Source organism: Aethalodelphis obliquidens, unplaced genomic scaffold, assembly GCF_003676395.1.
Source record: "Aethalodelphis obliquidens isolate GAN/ISIS:26980383/991018 unplaced genomic scaffold, ASM367639v1 scaffold5, whole genome shotgun sequence".
In the NCBI taxonomy this organism is placed as follows: domain Eukaryota; kingdom Metazoa; phylum Chordata; class Mammalia; order Artiodactyla; family Delphinidae; genus Aethalodelphis; species Aethalodelphis obliquidens.
The window spans coordinates 46,930,153-46,950,824 of NW_020837949.1; the positions used below are offsets into that span (position 1 = coordinate 46,930,153).

The window sequence follows — 20,672 nt, forward strand, 5'->3', positions numbered from 1 at the left end:
GTTCAGCTCTTCTATTTCGTTGCTGATTTCTTTTGTCTATCTGCTCTATTACTGAGAAGGAAATGTTGAAGTCTCCAATATAATGTGGATTTGTCTGTTCCTTTCAGTTATCTCAATTGTTTTTGTGTATTTTGAAGCTCTATTTTGGATTGTTTTTTCTTATTATCTAACAAACCCTTTGCATTATGTAATGTCTCTCTTTATCCTTGCTAAAAATATAGCCAGTTCAGTTTTCTTTGGGGGAAATTATATATATGTTTATATAAAATAATATATGTACTTATATATAACATTATATGTTTTATAATACATACATATATTCTTATTTTAAAAAATCATTTCTGGTACTCTATAATTATGAGAGTAAGTCCCAGTTTCCTTCTACCTGAAGAACTTCCTTTAACATTTCTTGTAGTTCTGTTGGCAATGAATTATCTTGTCTTTTGTTTTCAGAAAATGTCTTTATTTTCTGAGATATTTCTTTGGGGGTGTAGAGATTTCTTCATTGACTTTTTTTTCTTTCAGTACTTTAGAAATGTTTCTCTATTGTCTTCTAGCTTGCTTAGCTTTTGGCAAGGGGTCTGCTCTAATTACATTGGTTTCTCTATATAATGTCTGTCTTTGTTCTAGCTGCATTCAAGATTTTTCTCTTTAAGTTGTCTTTCAGCAGTGTGCTTGTGATGTGTCCATGTGTTTTAAACATTGTTCAAACTGCTTAGGTCTCTTTGAGCTTCTTGCATCTGTGGTTGTCTTTCAGTAGTTTTAGGAAATTCTTAGCCATTTGAAATAGTTTTTCAAATATTTCTTCTGCTCTGGTTTCCTTCTCTCTTTTACCTGGAAATCTAATTACATGTATGTTAGACCACTTATTATTGTCCTATGTACCTTTTGGATATTCTGTACTCCTTTTTCTTTTACATGTTTAAAATCTTTGTAATTCAGTTTAGATAATCTCTATTGGCCTATCCTTAAGTTTACTAATCTTTTTCCAACTGGTTCTAGTCTGCTAATTAGCCCTTCAAGGAATTACTCATCCCTGATACCTTTTTATTTCCCTAGCATTTTCTTTGGTTTCTTTTGTTTTTAATAAATGCTTTTTAAAATTAATTAATGTATGTATGTATGTATGTATTTTTGTCTGCACTGGGTCTTCATTGCTGCACACGGGCTTTCTCTAGTTGCGGCGAGTGGGGTACTCTTCACTGTGGTGTGCAGACTTCTCATTGCGGTGGCTTCTCTTGTAGCGGAGCACGGGCTCTAGGGCATGCGGGCTTCAGTAGTTGTGGCACATGGGCTTAGTTGCTCCATGGCATGTGGGATCTTCCCAGACCAGGGCTCGAACCCGTGTCTCCTGCATTGGCAGGCGGATTCTTAACCACTGTGCCACCAGGGAAGCCCTGGTTTCTTTTTAAAAATGTTCCTCTCTGTTGAAATTCCATGTCTGTTCATTTGTGTCGTGTAACTTTCCACTAGATCTTTTAATATGTTAATTCTTAGTTGTAGTAAAGTCTCTGTCTAATAGTTTCAACATCTAGGCATCTGAGTCTAGTTTTATTGATTGCTTTATATTTAAGCAATAGGCTGTTTTATCATGCTTTCTTCTTCTGAGCTTTATAAGTCTTATAAATGAATGCTAGACGTCATGTCAGAAGACTATGCAAGACGGAGACAAACAGTATTTATGCCCAGAAGTGGATACAACTCTTCTTCTGTTAGGCTATACCAGTGAAGAATTGAATCAACTAAGTCAGTATTTGAGCTGAGTTTGGATTTTCTTGTTGCTATTAGTGTACCACAGACTTCAAATTTATTCAGTCATATGCAGATTTATTTGTCAAACAGCATGTTTAACCTTGATTTTTTAAATTGTTTATTTTCAGAAGCATTTATTATGTGTAGTAAATAAGAAATTTCCTTGATTTGACAGACTGTGTTTTTGGAGATTTTATACACCTGGATGTTTTTAAGTTAAGTTTGTGTAATAATTTATGTTAATATAATGCAAATTAGCACCCAGGAATATGTTTTATTTTTACTTAACTCTTAACCCCCCAACGTTATATAAAACATGGAGACTCCTTTCCAAATAAGATTAATGTGAGATTTCTTTTGAAATGAACAGCTCTATGAATTGGATTACATGCAGGTAGCATCGGAAAGAGTTCAAGTGAAGGAGAGTGAAGAGTTGTGTACTTTTTAAAGCCCTATGTTTGGGGCTTTCAGTGTCAACTTGAGAACATCATCAATCATGGTATCATGAATTCTCAATTAGACATTTTACTATATACTTCATTTGCTTAGGAAGAAGGCCTGTCTTGTAAAAGCCAGTGCCTTTCTATTGTTCACATTGGACTCTAAACAAATACTTAACCTGAAACCAAACTGATGGAGAAGGAACACAAAGAATTATATACAGTAGGATTCTTGTTTAGTGGAATAATCCACAGATGCCCCACTCCTGGCAAGGATTGTGCAAACCTGATACTGTGTAATAATCACCAGATCTCAAAATTTTAGATAGACAAAAAATAGCTCATTGTCACAGAGAAAATAAAAAAAAACTTAGTTTTAATATTGCCTATTATTAACTGACAACGTGGAATATCTTACAGAAGGGAGATGCTCTATTTGAGATTTTTATCTTTGTTTTTTTTTACATTGCCAAAGCTTTTTTTATTTAGTAAATTTTCACAATATTTTTCTTCCAAAGTGCTACACAGTAACAGCAACTAGGCAAGGTCCAAAAGGCACTTAGTCTTCCGTCTTCAGTTATTTTCACTGAGCTCTTTTCTAAGAGCTAACTCCAGTATCCAGCAGCTGTCTGGTTTAAGATGCAATGCACTCTCCGTTTTTTGCCTTCCAGACTCTCCTGTCTAAATCTTTTTTTTTTTTTTTTGACATCTTTATTGGAGTATAATTGCTTTACAGTAGTGTATTAGTTTCTGCTTTATAACAAAGTGAATCAGCTATACATATACATATATCCCCATATCCCCTCCCTCTTGCATCTCCCTCCCACCCTCCCTATCCCACCCCTCTAGGTGGTCACAAAGCACCAAGCTGATCTCCCCGTGCTATATGGTTTTATATCTGTCTTATTTCCTGTATGTAAAGACTTAAAGTGAGTGTTGCATAAAGCGAGTATGTAAGACTCGAGTATTGACTATTTGGGGACAGAGGGCGTTTAGTTTTGTTTCAGGCACTATTTTAAGAGCTTTCCCTACACTGATTCATTCAGTCCTCACAGTAACTCTCTGAGGTAGGTACCATTACTCTCCTCACGTTAGAGGTGAAGAGATGGAGGAACAGAGAAGTTATACGTTCAGACCAAGATCCCTGAGTGGGGAGGTGTTTGAGTCTCGATTGGAAGCCAGGCTGGCTCGAGTCCTAGCTGTCAATCCTGACGCTCTGGGGCCTTGCATGCACACAGGACAACTGATAAAACATCAGGGGATTGTTCTCAAGGTTCACTGCAAACATTTCTTTTCTTCCGTAATACAACACTTTAAAAATCATCTGTAAGTAGTTTGGCCTTTATTTATGCCTCTTTTTCTTAATCTGTACTATACGTCAAGGACAATACCCAGAGTTACATTATTCATCTGTAAATATTTAATGAGAGACGGGTAGTCCATCTCACAGCCACAATCGCTTCCTTCTGTCTTGACATGGGTGGGTCACTGTCTTATGCTGTGAGGTTAGTTCTTTCCACTGGTTTGTGAGCTCCCTTAGGACAAAAATCCCATCTTGCATTTCTCTTTGTGTCTCCACAGAGCCTGGCGAGCTTAAAGTAGAGTTCCTGGATACCTGCTTATTAACGAGTGCTGCAAGGCAGCTATTCAACCTTTCCCACTGAGACACACATGCCAGACTGTTCACGTAAGTCATATACACTCGGTGTATCGGGGCAAGTCATTTAATAGCTGTAATTCCATCCAAATGTCCATTTATATAGCAATGGTTGAAAACTGATGGGTGCTCTAAGATGGTATATTTGACTCAGGGTACCATATGATTCTACTTTTTCTACCTTTAATATAGGAGCATAGTTCTCAAACAGTGAACATTTGGGAAATTTAACATACATTTCTTCCCTTTGTGTACTATGTACAGATTTCATGTTGCTTAGAATAAATCTGTAATTGTGTCTTATTTATGTTGGTATTCCTATCATCTAATATGGTGCATTTCACATAGTAGTTTCTCAATAAAAGCTGGTGGATTTTTTTTTTTTTTTAATTTTAAGCATTAGTCCTATTAGAAGAGAGTTAGGCTAGGAGGAGTTTTCCATCGAAGATCTTTTGGATCTACTGAAGCCTGAGTTTTTGCTTTCTAGGATGTGGAACAGAATATTTTTGTCAACACCCTGATGTTATTTTCCACCTAGTCCCTGTTTTCTAGTAACTTCTTCCCCCACAAAATCATGACTAAGACTTTGAAAAAAAATTCCAAAGCAAAACAATCATTATGAATTTTTTTGTGCACCAGAAAGACACAATAAGACAAGTGTTTTTGTGAGATAAGGGACATTTCAGCGATATGGTGAAGCATGAATTGTCGTATAGGCAACCAGTCTCACCAGGTAAATGATTATCTGCAGTTGCCAGAGCGAGCAGCTTCCATGACTGATGGAGCTGCTGACCTTGGCATATTTATCATCATTACCCCAGGGGACAGAAACCAGTATGTGTATTCTTGTGAATACACATCCATAAAAGGAGACACAAGCTAGTGGAAAAGAATTTGTGTGTATAGGTGGTGTGTGTGTGTGTGTGTGTGTGTGTGTGTGTGTGTTGATAAGAGAGAGGGGGGTGGGGAGCTAGAGATGGTTTCTTACATTTTCTTTCCTCTTTTAACTTTTTTCTATTTTTACTGAAAAGAGAGGATGACATCAGTCTCTCATCTGCAAGCTCAGATTTATAATAGCTACTCCAGTTTGCAAGAGTTCTAGGGGCATAGTTCTCCCTTATAAGGGAGCTGAATAAGGCTGCAAAACATGGATAATCTGTGTTATCATCTCTCAGGCTATGATAGCCATCTGATGAGGGGAGGCCAGGGGTGAGGGATGTGACCTTGGATGGTGTTGGTGCTGTCTCCCCCCAGCCCCCTACACCAGCATGGTACTAACTGCTTCCTGGCCTGGAGTTTAGAGGCAAACTCTGGGACCTGAGTTCACAGATACCACCAAGCCTGTTCTATGAAGGTGTTGTGGAAAAGGGGGTGTGGGTAGCAGGGCGCTAGGTGCTCAGGTCACAGTGGTCCTGGAACAAGGTTGAGGAGGTAAAAGAGGCTTTATTTCCGTAACAAAGGGGTTGCCATGTGTTTTGCTTTGCTGGGGCTGCTGTAACAAAGTACCATGGACTGGCGGCTTAAACAACAGAGCTGTCTTTTCTCATAGTTCTGGAGACTGTAAGTCCAAGATCAGGGTGTCAGCAGGGTTGATTCCTTCTGAGGGCTGTGGGGAAAATCAGCTCCACACCTGTCTCCTAGCTGCTCGTGGTTTTCGGGCAATCTTGGGTTTTCCTTGGCTTGTAGATACATCAGCCTGACCTCTGACTTAATCCTCGTGTGACATTCTGCCTGTGTCTAAATTTCCCCCTTTTATGAGGACACCAGTCATATTGAAGTAAAAGCCTACACTACTTCCATATGACCTCATCTTAACAGTAACGACAACTGCGGTGACCCAATTTCCAGATGACGTCTCGTTCTAAGGTCCTGGGGGTTAGGAGTTCAACATCTGAATTTTGGGGTCAAGGGGGAGACACAACTCAGCCCCTAACAGAATTCAACGTGTTGATGGTTGATTTAGTTGGGAGTATTTTTCTTGATTATTACTTAAAGGATATAGGGAAGGGGCATGGAAACAGGGGAGGAAATGGTGGAGCAGTTGCTTTTTTTCTTCTGACAAAAAATCAGGACCTGGGAGACTGAAGCCTGTGGGGGAGAAGTAGTAGGATTCCCTAATTGTGCATCGCGGTATCTGAGTTGAGATATGATCTGTGGGTCAGAGCACCAAAGTCCCCATAGCTTTTGCAAACTCCCAGTGGTGTGTATTTCAGCCACCCAGACAAAGTTACCCAAAGTCTTTGCCCGATGCCTTCATAAATTTGGTGATGCTCACCTGAGGGGCCTTTCTCCTTTCCTGGGCTCTCAAATATAGTGGGAACTATTCGAGAAGGATCAGGTCCATCAAAACAGTCCTATCCTTTCAGCCACTTATTTTCCTAGTAGTACAGTGTTTTCAAAATAAGTGATCTATTTCCTTAACAAATGCCAAGGTAGAATGATGTTTCACTAAGACTGGGCGCCAGATGCTTTGTGAGATATCTTGTATGCATTATGTCCGTGCTCAGAGAAGCCAATAATATGATTATTCCCATTTTCCAGATGAAGGAATCAAGCCTTAGAGTTCAGCGACTTGCCCGGGGGCTTATAGGCATCAAGTAGCAGTTGATTTCTGTCTGTATTCATTGCACTCCACCTCCGTGCTGCCCTAAGGTTTTTTGTTGTTGTTGTTTTTTGTTTTCAATAAATTTATTTATTTATTTATTTTTGGCTGCGTTGGTGTTCGTTGCTGCACACGGGCTTTTTCTAGTTGCGGTGCACGGGCTTCTCATTGCGGTGGCTTCTCTGGCTGCAGAGCACAGGCTCTAAGGCTCTAGGGCGCCCAGGCTTCAGTAGTTGTGGCACATGGGCTCAGTAGCTGTGGCACACGGGCTTAGTTGCTCCATGGCATGTGGGATCTTCCTGGACCAGGGTTCGAACCCATGTCCCCTGCATTCGCAGGTGGGTTCTTAACCACTGTGCCACCAGGGAAGTCCTGCCCTAAGTTTTTGAAGGTAAATCTTTGAAAGACGTGGATTTTTAAAAAACAAATCTTAAATATCACACTGAGATAAGAATTCTTTTTTTTTTTTCCTATGAGCATCCTGTGTAAAATGAGGAGACTGGATTTATTTAGATGATCACCATGTGTCCATGTAGCCCTAAAATGCATCTAAGGTTATGATTTTTATTTTCCTGTTTTGGATGTAAAAAGGAGAGGATGTAGGCTGTCGATCTGCTTTTTTTTTTTAAGATGGAATTTCAACATCTCCTTGTGGAATTTCCTGGTTCTCAACCAAGTATGTAGATCCCGCCTCTCAGCGCTCATCTATTTTGGACTGCAGTGGGATAATAACCTGGTTATTTGGGGGGGTCTGGTCTTTGGAGCCTCCTATTTTTCTTTTCTTCTGCTCCTACTTCTCCCGCAGATGTTCAGAGCTGACCACGTGCAGCCTCCCTGGCACCCAGCAGTAACCAGTCTCCCTGGCCAGGGAAACATGCCCGCCTCTCTATGCTGAGATCAGCTCCCACCCTGGGCACATCTCCTGTGGGTCAGCCAACAGGCTTTGACTGATTTAGTTCAGGAAGACTCGCTTGTTTGTGGATATGGTAATGACGCCAGTAAAATTCAATTACTGGATCCCAGAGGACTGTAGCAAGCGATAATAAATTAGGAAACATGAGCTTTGGAGTATCTGAACTGAAATTATAATGGGGCTATTGAAAAACAAACAAACAAAAATTCTAAGCATTCATTTAATAATAGATGCTGCTGCTTCCCCCACCAAAAATTAGTTCATCAACTAACCCTTTGTTCTTGTCACAAGGAATATGCCTGAGACACAGCCAAGAACATTTTGTCTTAATTACTTGGTATTATTGTCGCCCCCCCGCCCCAGAGCACACCTGGCTTGGGGGGTAATTGGTACACAGGGAGGAAGCAGCCGCCTGGAGGGGCCTCCCAAGGCCACGGCACTAATCCATGCCGGGCTCACAGATGCTCGCTGCCCATGGCCTTGGGTTTCAGGTTGCCATCCTGGGCTGAGGTTTGAATGGAGGTTGTAACCTCAGAAGGTCCGGCTAGCACTTAACCACTGACATCCATCAAGAATGTCAAGGCTCGCATTGTCTCATTAATTTGAACCAGCCTTCCTGCCCTCAGATCCTTTTTCATTCCTATCCTTTCCACTCTGCCTTTCTTCCTTTGTGAGCAGTTTATAGCCTCCCGTGTTTGTGCCTTCCGCCTGTGAGTTGTGGCCTGGAAGTCCACTCCTGGGGAAAAGGCACCTTTTCCCTCCTCCATGCCATAAGTGGAACTTGGAGAATTGACTGACGTTTCTGCTCCAATATGAATTTCAAGCGCATGAAGTGAGAAAAAAACATTGCAGGCAGTCTGGATATCTCTGTTTCGCAGATAATCTTCAAGTTAAAATGGTTTGTCATTGCTATCTTCCTTCACTTTATTTCCTTTCTCATCCAGATGCCAACATCCTAGTGTGCAACACAGAACTGATGAACAGAGGAGATATGAAAAAGAGGGCAAAGGTGCTAGAAGAAATTTCTGACTTAGCAGCACAACATTTTCACCTGCAGTAAATAAATGTCTTTGGAGGTATCTACTGAGACCAAGCCCCTTTCTTGGAGAGTTGGTCCTGACCTCCCATAGCACAGGAGGGGCTGTGAGTGTGCATCGTGCTTAGTTTACGAGACCCCACAAGACTGGTCAACTCATGGCCCAAGCTGGGCACAGTAGACTCTTGCTCCAGGAACCGGAAGGTGGGCTGGTTGTTTGGTTGGGCTGGAGCTTGGAGAAGGCAGAGCTCTGGAGTTCGGGGACACCATTTTCAGCCATGTGTCCAGAGAGGTAGAAAGCGAGGGGGTGGGGGAATTCTGCCGTGAATCAGAGACGGTGAGGGAAGCAGATACCAGAGACTGCCCATCCCTGGAGAGCCAGGCGAGGCACTTCCTTGATTCGGAGTGACTATCCACTTCCTATTTTCAGACCCTTGTGAAGCCTGATTGCCCTTCATTGGGAACCCTTAGGGTCTCCCAGTAAAGTCTCCCTTTTTACTTTGGCTGCTCTCAGTAGGTTAGTGTGTGTGTGTGTGTGTGTGTGTGTGTGTGTGTGTGTGTGTGTGTGTGTAAACTACAACATTACCATCTAACATTTCCTTGGGCTTGGATGGCATCTGAGAACAGTGTCATGAATGGCTATCTATCATGAGACTTGGAATACGTAGGCCCCATTCCATATGTGTCGAAAGGATGGTTAGAATAGCCCCGGCATCGAGGGCGGTCTTACTGTAGAAGGGGAAACCTTCTATAAAGGATGACCCTCCGTTTCCCTTTTGGTCTCCCCCGAGATCTTGCATGTGTCCTCTCTATAAGACCTTGTGCCAGGTGCTGCCTCTTTTTTAAAAAACATTTTTTATTTAAAAAACTTTTTTATTGAAGTCTAGTTGATTTACAATGTTGTATTAATTTCTGCTGTACAGCAAAATGATTCAGATATATATATATATTTAATATTCTTTTCCATTGTGGTTTATCTCAGGATATTGAATACAGTCCCTGTGCTATACAGTAGGACCTTGTTGTTTATAGATGTTACCTCTTAAGCTTCAAATCTTCATTACCTCTTCACCTCATTTGCTTCTTGGCCAATACCTGCGACATGTCCCTCTTCTCAGCACCACGAAGGATTTTTCTCTAAGATGTGCAGACATGATACAAATTTAATGTATTATTTTATCAGGGGTGAGAGAACCAGCATTTTGTGGCACACTACCTTAGGGCTTGTCTCAATTAGGGGGCAGTTCTTTACATCATAAAGAGACCAGAAGCTTCAGGACATCCGGAGACAAAAGGCAGCCAAAGGATTTCACTGTCTTTTTATTTCCCATGAGATATAGCGCTAAGCAGTGTTCATGTTTTACCCACACTGCTTCTTGGCCTCTGTCAAAGGAGGGATTTCCTCCAGTGCCCCAGCTGTGCTGGGGCCTGCACTGGGGTGGCCGGTGGGGAAGGAGGACACACAGAGGGTTCTGCTCCTGCCACAGCTGTGCTTGTGCAAGCGACCTTCCCTCAGGGCAGAAGCCTGTGGACATGTCCAGTCTGACTCTCTTGTCATTTGGCACGATGAAGGGCAGCTGTCTCTCTATTGTCTACCAGAAAATGAACGAGCAAGCCAATCTCTAAATAAAGGGACGCTTGAAGAAGAGACTATACCCCCTATTTTCTTGGTGTTAAGTTATCTTCTGGAAAAAAGGCATGGGTCTTGGTGTAACGTGTTTAAAGAACTATGGTCACAGTTCATTAACCTCACGTTCTCCTTAGAAGGAGAAATCAGAATACAAGGTGTTTGTGCCAATTATAACACATGGCGTGTCAAGCCCTGTGCTAGGTATTTTTGTAGGTACTTCATTTAAATGTTACTACAGTAAGGCCCTATTACTACTAATTTTCTAAGAAGTTAAGTCAGTGCTTAAAAGGTCACATAGCTGGTAAGTAAAAAATCTGGTAAGAAAAGGCCACACAGCTGGAGTGTGGCCCCAAGTTCGCCTGACTCTTAAAACTATACTAGTTCCACTGCACTCTCGCGATATTTCCCGAATTTGTCTGCTAAGACTTCTCAGCTGAGGGCTTGTTGAAAATCCCATCCTGATATATGTGTATGTATAACTGATTCACCTTGATGTACAGCAGAAAGTAACAACATTGTAAATCAACTATACTCCAATAAAAATTTTTTAAAATCCGATCCTGGGACCCGCTACAGATCGAATAAATCAGAATCTTCTAGAAATGGGTATAGGAATTCATCCCAGGTGAAGCTTATCAGGCAAGTTAGATAAATGCTGCTGTCATGCCTTAAATGCTTTTTTTTTCCTTTTTAACCCAGTAATTCTTGACAAGGTGTGTGCTACAAAAGTCTTTTCTCTTTTTGATGAGCTTTTTATCTTGGAATAATTTTAGATTTACATATAAGTTGCAAAGGTAATACAGAGAGGTCCCATATACGTTCTCTAACCTATTTCCCTCTGATGTTATGATCTTACACAACCATGATACATCTGTCAAAACTAAGAAACTAACACTGATCAGTTATTATGAACTGTATGAGGCTACTACTTACCCTGGACACAATAACAGAGAAGGAAAGGGAAAGACAGGACAGCCTGTATTTCCTTTTTCTTTCCTTAATTCTCAGTAAGCAAAAGGCAGAGAGCATTGGTAGAAGGCCTGTGATCAAGAAGCGATTTGAGTTCATTTTGTGCAACATTTCCGCCATTCTGGTAAGAATGAAATACATATGCATGCACGAGCTATGAAACGGAAGCCGTGTAATTTTGATGGTTTCATGTATGAGTTAAATGCACTTCTATTTGCCTTTAAAACTAGCATTGCATTGTGTGAAGATGAACAGTGAAATTCACATGAACTCTTTAAATTTTAAAGCTTTCTTTACTTAGCATGGCGTTAAATAGCAAGTTAATAATACCATAACAAGTTGAGGTAGAGACTAGAGAAGAAGGAAAAAAAATTATACTTTTGTTCAACTGCACTTTTTCCCTACTTTTTGGACAAAGGGCCCCGTATTTTCCCTTTGCACTGGGTCCAACAAAATATGTAGCCAGTCCTGTTGACCCCTAGTCAAGAGCCATTGCCTTAACTTAATGAAGTCACCAGTGGTGGTGGTGGTGGTAACCAGGCAGATGTGTAGAAAGATGTCAGGGACAGAGAACCTTCTGCCATTCTAGGTGATTACAGTCATGGAGGGGGCTTATATTAACCAGCCCTGCCTGCCCAGATGGCTACAGGCCTCTCAGGGTGATTCCTACGCTTTGAGCACTCCTGCATATGGCCCAGGGGCAGGAGGATTCCTGCTGCATCTTCTCAGTGGCCAAGTGCTTTTTGATGCAGAAAGTGTAACAGCAAATGGCACATCAGGAAGCAGTTAGACCTCTGACCTGCCCCAGACATGTGGCTTTTGCGTGGACCACTCGCTATTATACTGCATCATTATTTCTGTGCTCCAGTGGGCGGTTTTTCTTGTTTAGCTTGAATATTAAATCAAAGACATGTCTTCTGCATCTACCAAACCTGCTAACTCATTCACCAGGGAACGGGGTGTTTGTGTGAAGAGGCAGCACCGTGGGTTCGGGACATCAGCTCTAATTTATATCTGAAAACAAGTTAGCCTAATGGAGCAGAACTGTACAGCAGCCTGCCCCAGTAAACAAAACGTGGCTCTGGTAGTTAACAGACACAGTGGCATTCTCCTCTCCTTGGAAATTTTCATTGCAATGTGCCTTTTAGGATAGGGTGTTCCTTTCAAAATACGCAAGATTTCCAGCTGGTGGTGTGGGTGCATCCTTCCCCAGGGAGTGAGGCCATGCTGTGTGACGTGGAGAGATGCTGACCACAGGCAGGAAGAGTAACGCTTCGTGTGCTAGGGTGGCTGCTGGCAGCCCTGGGTGTGGACTGGCCCTTCTTGTCCTGGTGAGAGCTGTGTCCCTGGTGGCAAGACATGTGACCAAGGATCGGGCAAGGTTAGTAGGTGGCCAACTCAAACATGCCCCATAGCCCTCCCCTCTGTGAGAATCAGAACAGGGGTCATCGGAACATCCATCCTCCCTCCTCCTTCCCAGCCAGTGTCACACGGATCCTACCAACTTGGAGTTCTTCTCTGTATGTTCTTGCACTGCACCCCCCTTCCCCAACTCCTTCTAATTTATACCCTTAGAGTGTCTTTTCTGGAATTGTTTCCCAATTGGTCTCCCAGCCTCCTTCTACCTACCTGCCGTATAGAACTATGAAAATGGTCCTCTACAGACTGAAATTTGACGGTTTGGATCCTTGGATTAAAATCCATTGTTTCCATAGCTGTGAGGACAAAGGTTTCCCTCTTAGTATGCGAGGTCCTAAAAGCTCTTTCCAGAATGTTTTTCCCCCAGCTACCAGCAAGGCTCATTCCTCTCTTCCTTCAGAACACGTTTCAAATATTCAAACTGAAACCAAACACCCTTGACACTCCTTATCTGTCTCCCCACCCCTCATTCCGCCCCCGCCCCCCACCACTGGTGTGTTTCGATACCACACTGCGCTTGTCAGCTTGTTGGTTGATAGACTCTTATCTTCATTTGCCTCCTTTATGGTCTCTTTCCTCACTGGCGCCAAGGTAATATCTGCGAAGTTGGGTATTTTTCTCTAACTTATTCGCTGCCGTATCCCATCCCTGGCACACTGCCTGGTACACAGTAAGAACTCAATAGTTACGTGTTGAGTGAATTGTCATATGGATCTGAGCCTCACCTACTTCTCTAGCTGTGTCCCCTGGCACCTCCCTAAAACACCCTGCGCTCCAGCCGTGTAAGATCCGTGAAGATCTGTATCACGCTTCCATAAATTTGTTCATGCGGTTCCTTCCCCCTACAATACCCTGTCTTTCCTTTTCACACATGCCACTCCCTTCTTCATCCCTCTGCATTCCCCTGGGGCCTCAACAACCCCATCATGCCTTCCATAGTGCGCGCTCAGCACTGGACCACGTTAAATGGGGCCTGGTTCGTCAGCATCCTCTCCCAGAGACGCTGAGCAGCCCAGGACTAGCTGGTGCCATTTGGGTCTTTCTCCCCACCTTGGTGTTGCGGATGTTTGATGAATACATACACAAATGAGATGCCCAAAGACAGACAACAAGTTAGTGGCAAGGACCAGAGTAGTGCCCAGGTATGCCGGTCTTCCATCCGTGGTACTTTATTTCCATCAGAGAACTCCTTTGAGAAGACATTCTGCCAACTTCCTGAAACCCACAATGTGGTTTCTGCACTTTACATCCTCCTTTACCAGCTTCCTGGTACCCAGCCTCTATTTTCTCTTTGAAAAACACATTTTTCTTCATTTGTCATTCTCCTAATTCCCTACATTAATAACAATATCACCTGATTAATCAATTTTCACAAAGTGCCTGTTAAAGCACAGAGATTTTAGGCATGAAGGTTTTGTGGAAATTTGTTTCAGCTGTTTTGAAGTTACTCAAACCAAAGGAATATATCCTGGGCACACTGGCAAGTTTTTTTGGTGTCTGTTCCATGAATACGTTTTATTTTTCACGATGAATTTCAAACACTCATAAAAGTAGTAGGGATAGTACAACAGTAGGGATAGTACAAGCCTCAAAGATTCATTACTCAGATAAACAATTATCAATGATTTGCAACATTTCCTTTTTCTTTTTTATTCTCTGTTGAATTATTTTAAAGCTTATCCCAGACATCACATCATCTTATCCTACTTCAAAATGCCTCTTTTTAAAAAGAAAAATATAAACACAGTATCTTTATCACCCTTTACAAAATTAAAGATAATTCCTTGGAAATGTAATACAATTTTCATGGAGGTATTTGAGGTGCAGCTTCTCTGCATCTCTCTAATTGTGTAACAGAACAGAAATAACCCACACTAAGGAGGGATGGGGGTATCCATTGTACCTCCTCACACATTTTAGTTGGAAGTTTGAAACGGCCCAGTTTTTTCCCGGATGGGTGGGCCTTCCTTGGGGCTTTCTTACTAATCTGGAGTTCTCTCCTGTCAGGGGTCGCAGTAGACTTTGGCTTCGGACAGTTGCGTTCTCTCTCTGGCCCATCCTCAGGCCATGCTTCCACAGTCTAGTCCCTTTGAGGGCTGGCTCCTCTGCTCACCATCTGCAGGCCACCTATATGCCGGGGTTAAGTTGAACTTAGATGACCAGGGATTTCTGTTTTCTGCCTTCCTTTTTGGCCTCGGCACCTCATAAGCATAGTGACCGGTTGAGAAGAATAAGGAGAAAGGGTTCAGATTGGTTAAGTGAGTAGCATTCAGGTTAAAACGGTCAAGATCCTGGTATCACCTATACCCTCCATAAGGCCAGGGAGAGACCACCAAAGAGACATAGGGTCTGGATGTCAAAACAGATGGCTCTGCTGGCCTCGTCATCCTCCAAGGCTAGCAGGGCCTTTCTTGCTTTACAGGAAAGCCCTTGGCAGTGGGGGTGACCTCCCCACAGGATCCTCTCCTCACTGGCAAGGGCCAAAGCCCACAGTGCCCATACCGCTCACAACCTCCCAGATTCGGCAGGGTCCAGCCCCTCCCCCCGCCTGCCCTCTTTCCTCCACCCACCCCTGAGGCTCATTTCCCTTCCTTCTGGAGCCCCTTGTTTTCCCCGTTGCTAAGTAGCGTGGTGCTCTCTGGCAGTGCTGACTGTCGCATGCCTGTCCACCCCTACCCGATTCAGATTAACCCTGTGTAGCCAGACTTAGTTTAAAAATCTGGGGCTGTGTCACAGTCCAAAGAACCACATCGAAGCGTTAGTAACAACCCACACCTTGCCTTCCCTAGCAGCCTGTCCTTTCCGGGAGGAGGGAAGCGTCGTGGCTGCGGGCTCCATGCCCACATGCACTTGACTTTGAGTTCCGGCCCCCCACTTAGTGACCGAGTGACTCTAGTAACTTCTAGGAAGTCACTCACCCTCTCCAGCTAAGTCTTGGTTTTCTCATCAGTGTTAAGGGGATAATCACACAGCGGTTTCTGCATTTGTGTGCTCTGAGGATTAAATGTGCAGAGTGTGCAGGATCGTGTCTGCTGTGTCCTCAGATGTTTCCGCCCGCATCTCACAGGTAAACGTCAGTCACATGGTCCCTCCTGACTGCAGACGGAAGGGGAGCAGAGCTTTGTGGGATACTTGCCAAGCACAACTGCTTCTGCCACAAGGATGGAAAATGGAAAACCGATGTTGTCACTTGCTGTGAATAAGGGATGGTCATAAACAGATGTAATGAGGACAGTGTATTAAATTCTTGGTAGATATTTTTGCCTGCTAAACATTCTGATTCTTAGGTTTATTTAGTTTGTCTGAGATGTTGGCGGTGGGGGGAGGGGAGAGAAAGAAGAGTTGAAGACATCCTAAAACATATTAGCACAAATGGAAACTTTTCCCCTGAAGGAATCAGAAAGATAGAAGGATGAATGAAAGAGGAATAGCTTTCTCATTATATAATTCAATGTTGTTTAATACCTTGTCCATGTCCTATCTAAAAGCATCTCTCTTTCTACTTAAAATCTGAGGGAGAGCAGTGGTCCACATGCCACACTCTGGGAAATGCTGTCCTCCTGGGCCTGGGTCCACATCATCTTCCAAGGCAGCAGCAGATATGTGTAAGATTTGCTGTGTGCTTGACACTGTGCTCGGGCTGCTGTGGGCACAGAGTTCATGGTGACAGTCCCTGCCCTTAAATTTCATAGACTGGAGAGAGAAACAAGCCAGCAGTATACGAAACGCATTTGGGAAGTACAGGGTGTTATTGCAGTGACCCTTGAAGGACAGCAGAGGGTTTTTTTTTTTGTTTTTTTGGTGGTACGCGGGCCTCTCACTGTTGTGGCCTCTCCTGTTGCGGAGCACAGGCTCCGGACGCTCAGGCTCAGCGGCCATGGCTCACGGGCCCAGCCGCTCCGCGGCATGTGGGATCTTCCCGGACCAGGGCACGAACCCGTGTCCCCTGCATCGGCAGGCGGACTCTCAACCACTGCGCCACCAGGGAAGCCCAGGACAGCAGAGTTTTAAAGAACAATTCCATAATGTTCTTCTTGTAGTGTGTTTACTGATTTTATTTCCTTTTAATTTCTCTTTCTGTGGTATTAATGGTATTCTATTTGAGGTGAAACCCACTGATAGAAGAAAAAAAAATCAGCTATTATTTTCTAGATACTTTGAATTTTGTGCCCCTGAGACATCAAACGTCCTCGGAGGGCCACATGGTAAGAAACATAAAGCTGCTTCAGGCTATGGGGAAGCTGGGTTGCAAGTCACGGAGAAGGTTCATAACAGTGTCAGATCAATACTACCGTTATGGAACTCACTAAATGGAGGGAGAAGGGCAGCCAGCTGCGGGTCTAGCCCAGGTCCTGGTCTTCCTCCCTCTGAACAAGGCAGCACTGACTACGTTGTACTCAATTTGTCTTCTTGGTAAAATTAGAGGATTGGACCAAACGTGCATTTCCTGCACACAAATGTTTGTAGATGGAAAGGAAGCTTTCCCCTCAAGCCCCCGCCCCCCCGCCACAGAGAATGGATGACCCTAGAGTTCTTGCCTTGTAAGTTTAGCCTCAGCTATTCCATCATTTGTTATTCTGGCACATTTGGGTTCTGTTTTCAGATACTGGGGAAATAGTATTAACCTCATCACTGTTGTTTTCACTTACATATATCTTATTTAGTACTTATTATGTGCCAGGCACTGCGCCAAGTACTTTAACAATATTAATTTAATCTTATAATAATGGGTACTGTTATCACACCCATTTTAGAGATGGGAAGACTGAGGCATAGGGAAGTTAAGTAACTTGTTCAAGGTCAGAAATCTAGAGACAGGCAGAGAGAGATTCAGTCTCAGGCATTCTGGGGCTAAAGTTTGCAATCACTGCTCTGCACTGTCTCTGGGCAAAATAGTTGAAAGTGCTAATAATAAGGTGAAACATATAGCAATGACATATAAAATAAGTATTTTTTAAACAGTTAAACGATGAGACAATGACAGAAGTTGCACATGCACTTGGGCGAAGCCCTGGGAGAGAAGAAACAAAAAGTGGATTGTGCACTATGGGTGAGAGAAGGGAAATGCCCGTCATGTTTACAGACCTACTGGGCTTTCCATATATTAGCTCATCTGCTCCTCACAGCACCCTTATGGGGCTGGTGCTGTTATCATCCCCATTTTACAGGTGAGGCTCAGTGACTTGTTTAAGGTCACGCAGACGACAAGTGGTGGAAACCCAGACCAGAGTGCCTTGGGGTAGAGTTGATCTCCTGCCCACTGGCTTGGCCACCTGCAGGGGCAGGGCCAGGGGATCCACTGCTGTCAGTCCAGGACCCAGGAGTCCGGGTGTGGTGAGGGGGCAGCTGGTGACAGCTTTTCTGGGGACATGGAGGGCTCCCCGAGCGCTTCATCACTCCTGAGATGAAGGAGTGAAGTGCAGTGGAGGGGTCTCGCGGGTCTGGCAAGGATCTGAAAAACCAGCTTATCTGCTCAATACATTTCAGTCACACTGACAGGTCTACTTAGGGAACAGATGCACAGTGCATAGGAGATGCATATAGACAACAAGAAGAGTGTGCCTGGTTTAAAATGCTGCAGGACTAGATTACATCCCTGGGTAGAAATGCATCTAAAAGCTGTGCTGTCGCCTTGGACCAGGATTCCTCAACCTCTGCGCTATCGACATTTTGAGAAGCAGAACCCCCCTGGTTGAGTTCCACTTCTTTGATCGTGTAATTTGGGTTTATGAGCAGAGAGCGCTTCCAGAAATTAGACTGTTTCGAGGTTGAAGAGTTGAGATTTTGTCTAAAATTCCTTCTAATTCTCAGAACCTAGGAGAAAAAATGATGGATTAGCGTCCACAGTACTTTATCACTCATTTAATTTTTGATATTTGGGGGAGTGTATGGAGAAGAAGGATTGGAAAGCATACTCAGCACACTTCTTTACAATACCTGTCTGTTTTATTTTGTTTATCTATATGGCTATAATTTCACCTCGGGGTGAGACCAAGCTCTTGTCTTGCACCATATTGCCCTCTAGCGGCCACTTCGTTTTGTAGCGCGCAGAAGAAAGGCGCTCCTGAAATTGCTTTTAAGAATGAAGCCAAGGAGGGGACTGGGGAAGTGGGCGGGTGCAAAGAACACTGTAGCTTCTGGCTCAGCCTCGTTGTGATATGTGGACGCCTTCGTCCAGCCGCGCCCGTTCCTCCCCGAGCGCCACCCGGCCTTCCTGCGACCCCACTCCTGCGCATCCCAGCAGCCCATGACCCTTTGCTCCTTCCCGCCGGCGTTCTGGGCCTCTTCTTTGCGGAGAGAATTCAAAGCTGCTTCCATTTTAAATAAAAAGAGCATCCTGTAGCTAGACATATCCGACGAGAAGCGTTTTATGAATGCCCTGAAGAGAGTTGCTACGTGAAAAGATATGATTCAGCTGAAAAAATATAGATAATTTGTTGTTTGTTTTTTTTTAAGCTGGACATCCCCAGGATGTCTTTCCTCCCCAGGGGAGAGCGCTGCTTTGCAAGGGCCCCTGTATCCTCACCCACCTCCAGATCATTTAGTTAACCCCGTGGGACAGGAGCAGCCCAACAAATGCATGTATTTGTCCTTAAGAGCTTTGGCAAGCCAACTTGAATTTCAGGTAACTAGAGACCATTCTAATGGCTTTCTTCTGTCAATAGGTGACATTGGGTAATTAGTAATCCTATAAAGCTTTTGAGGGTAGCTTTATTAAAAAAAAAAAGATGAAAACCAAGAGAATGGAGACAAAGAAAGCTACTCTACAGAGTTAAACTTCGTCTTCAAGGAGGATATTTTTAAAAGTAACTTTACATCTACATTTGGGCTTCAATTATATATTTACCTGTCTCAAAATATAATGCTCAAACATCAACCCACCCAAGCTTGGATGGTGAATTCATGATAGATAATTACTTTTTTTGCAAAGGGTGTTTTCTATTTCCATAAAATAAAATTTTATTCAAGACTATGGGAACTAGACTTTCTCTTAACAATTAGGTAAAACAAATGACCCAGAAGTTTAATTGTAGACTAGAGCTATTAATGTAGTTCTGAGTTTAGGCCATACAAACAAAGAACAACAAATAACAAAGAACCTGGAAGGTCAGGCATTATGAACAGGAAATTTGTAGAAGCCTTGGGGATGGACAGCAGCTGGGTTTCCTTAAGATTTATACGCTTAATAGAATAAACATGCCCTTGTTTATTTCTACTTTATATGAACATACAGCAGATGAAGACACTCCACTACTTCCTTTAAATGCCCCACATTTGAAAAAAATCTTCCCTTGTCTTTTCTTGTCTCTTAATGTGAATGACTTGATTAAGCAGCAGCGTGTATTTTAAGACCATAAAACAAGCACAGATGTTTTACTTAAAAAATGGAAAGAATAAGCATTTCCTATGTGTTTGTTTATATTTCTGAAGCTTGTTTAACCATTTTTCCCTTGTCATTTTACTTAGTATGACTCTGACACCCCAAGTTGACATGAGCCTGAGCCCCAATACTCTGGAGATAGATACTACCTAAAAGAAAAGATGACATCTATGGAGGTGTAAAAGAAGGGTTATCATCAATGAATTTGTCAGTATGGTCAGCATAGATGGTGAACCCAGGTAGCGTGGGCCAGTGAAGTTGGTATAGCAGTTACATTACCCATCCTCAGATCCAAGGATCTAAATGACAGTTAAAGCTCTGTAAACACAGCACCCAAGATGACTGGGGGCAGCTACTGTGTGACAAAGGAGACAGGACTGCTGCAAACTTCCAGAACAAGTGGCTGAGTTGTTTAAGGAATTTCAAGACCCTCCAACTGGGCGGGGGCCAAATAATGCATGATTGATCCTGAGTGGTTAACATAATCGGGTAATTCTAGTTAACAAAATGTCAAAAAAAAAATCACAGGAATAAAGTCTAGATTTTGTCTCTAGCCATACAGAGGCCCTGATAAAGTGAGCCTTTTGGCTTATTATTGGATAGTCTATTGAAGCTGTCCTAAGTGTGCTAGAATTATCAGAAGAGCAGAGATCCAGTTTATTTAGAAGGTTGCTTTTTAAAAAAAAATAATGCTCTTAACAGTGCTGACTCTCCCTCCATGGATCAAACCGACTTCCAACTACGTATAATCCTGTCCGTTTCCTTCTTCTCTCCATTCCTTTTTTCTTTCCTTCCCTCTCCTTTTCCAGGACAGCTGTGTTTCAGGCACTCTGTTGAGCCATGACAGCCTGAAGATTTGTGAGAAATTGTTTC

General features: G+C 43.1%; 1 protein-coding gene across 1 annotated transcript in view; it reads left to right on the forward strand.

Moving 5' to 3' along the window:
• The window catches only part of TRIL (TLR4 interactor with leucine rich repeats), an 87,228-nt gene that overhangs the window by 12,957 nt on the left and 53,599 nt on the right, over nt 1–20,672 (forward strand). Inside the window, exon 2 of the mRNA XM_027102310.1 lies at nt 3,774–3,879. The gene's annotated coding sequence lies outside the window, so the exon portion shown is untranslated. The remainder of the gene's footprint in view (nt 1–3,773; nt 3,880–20,672) is intronic.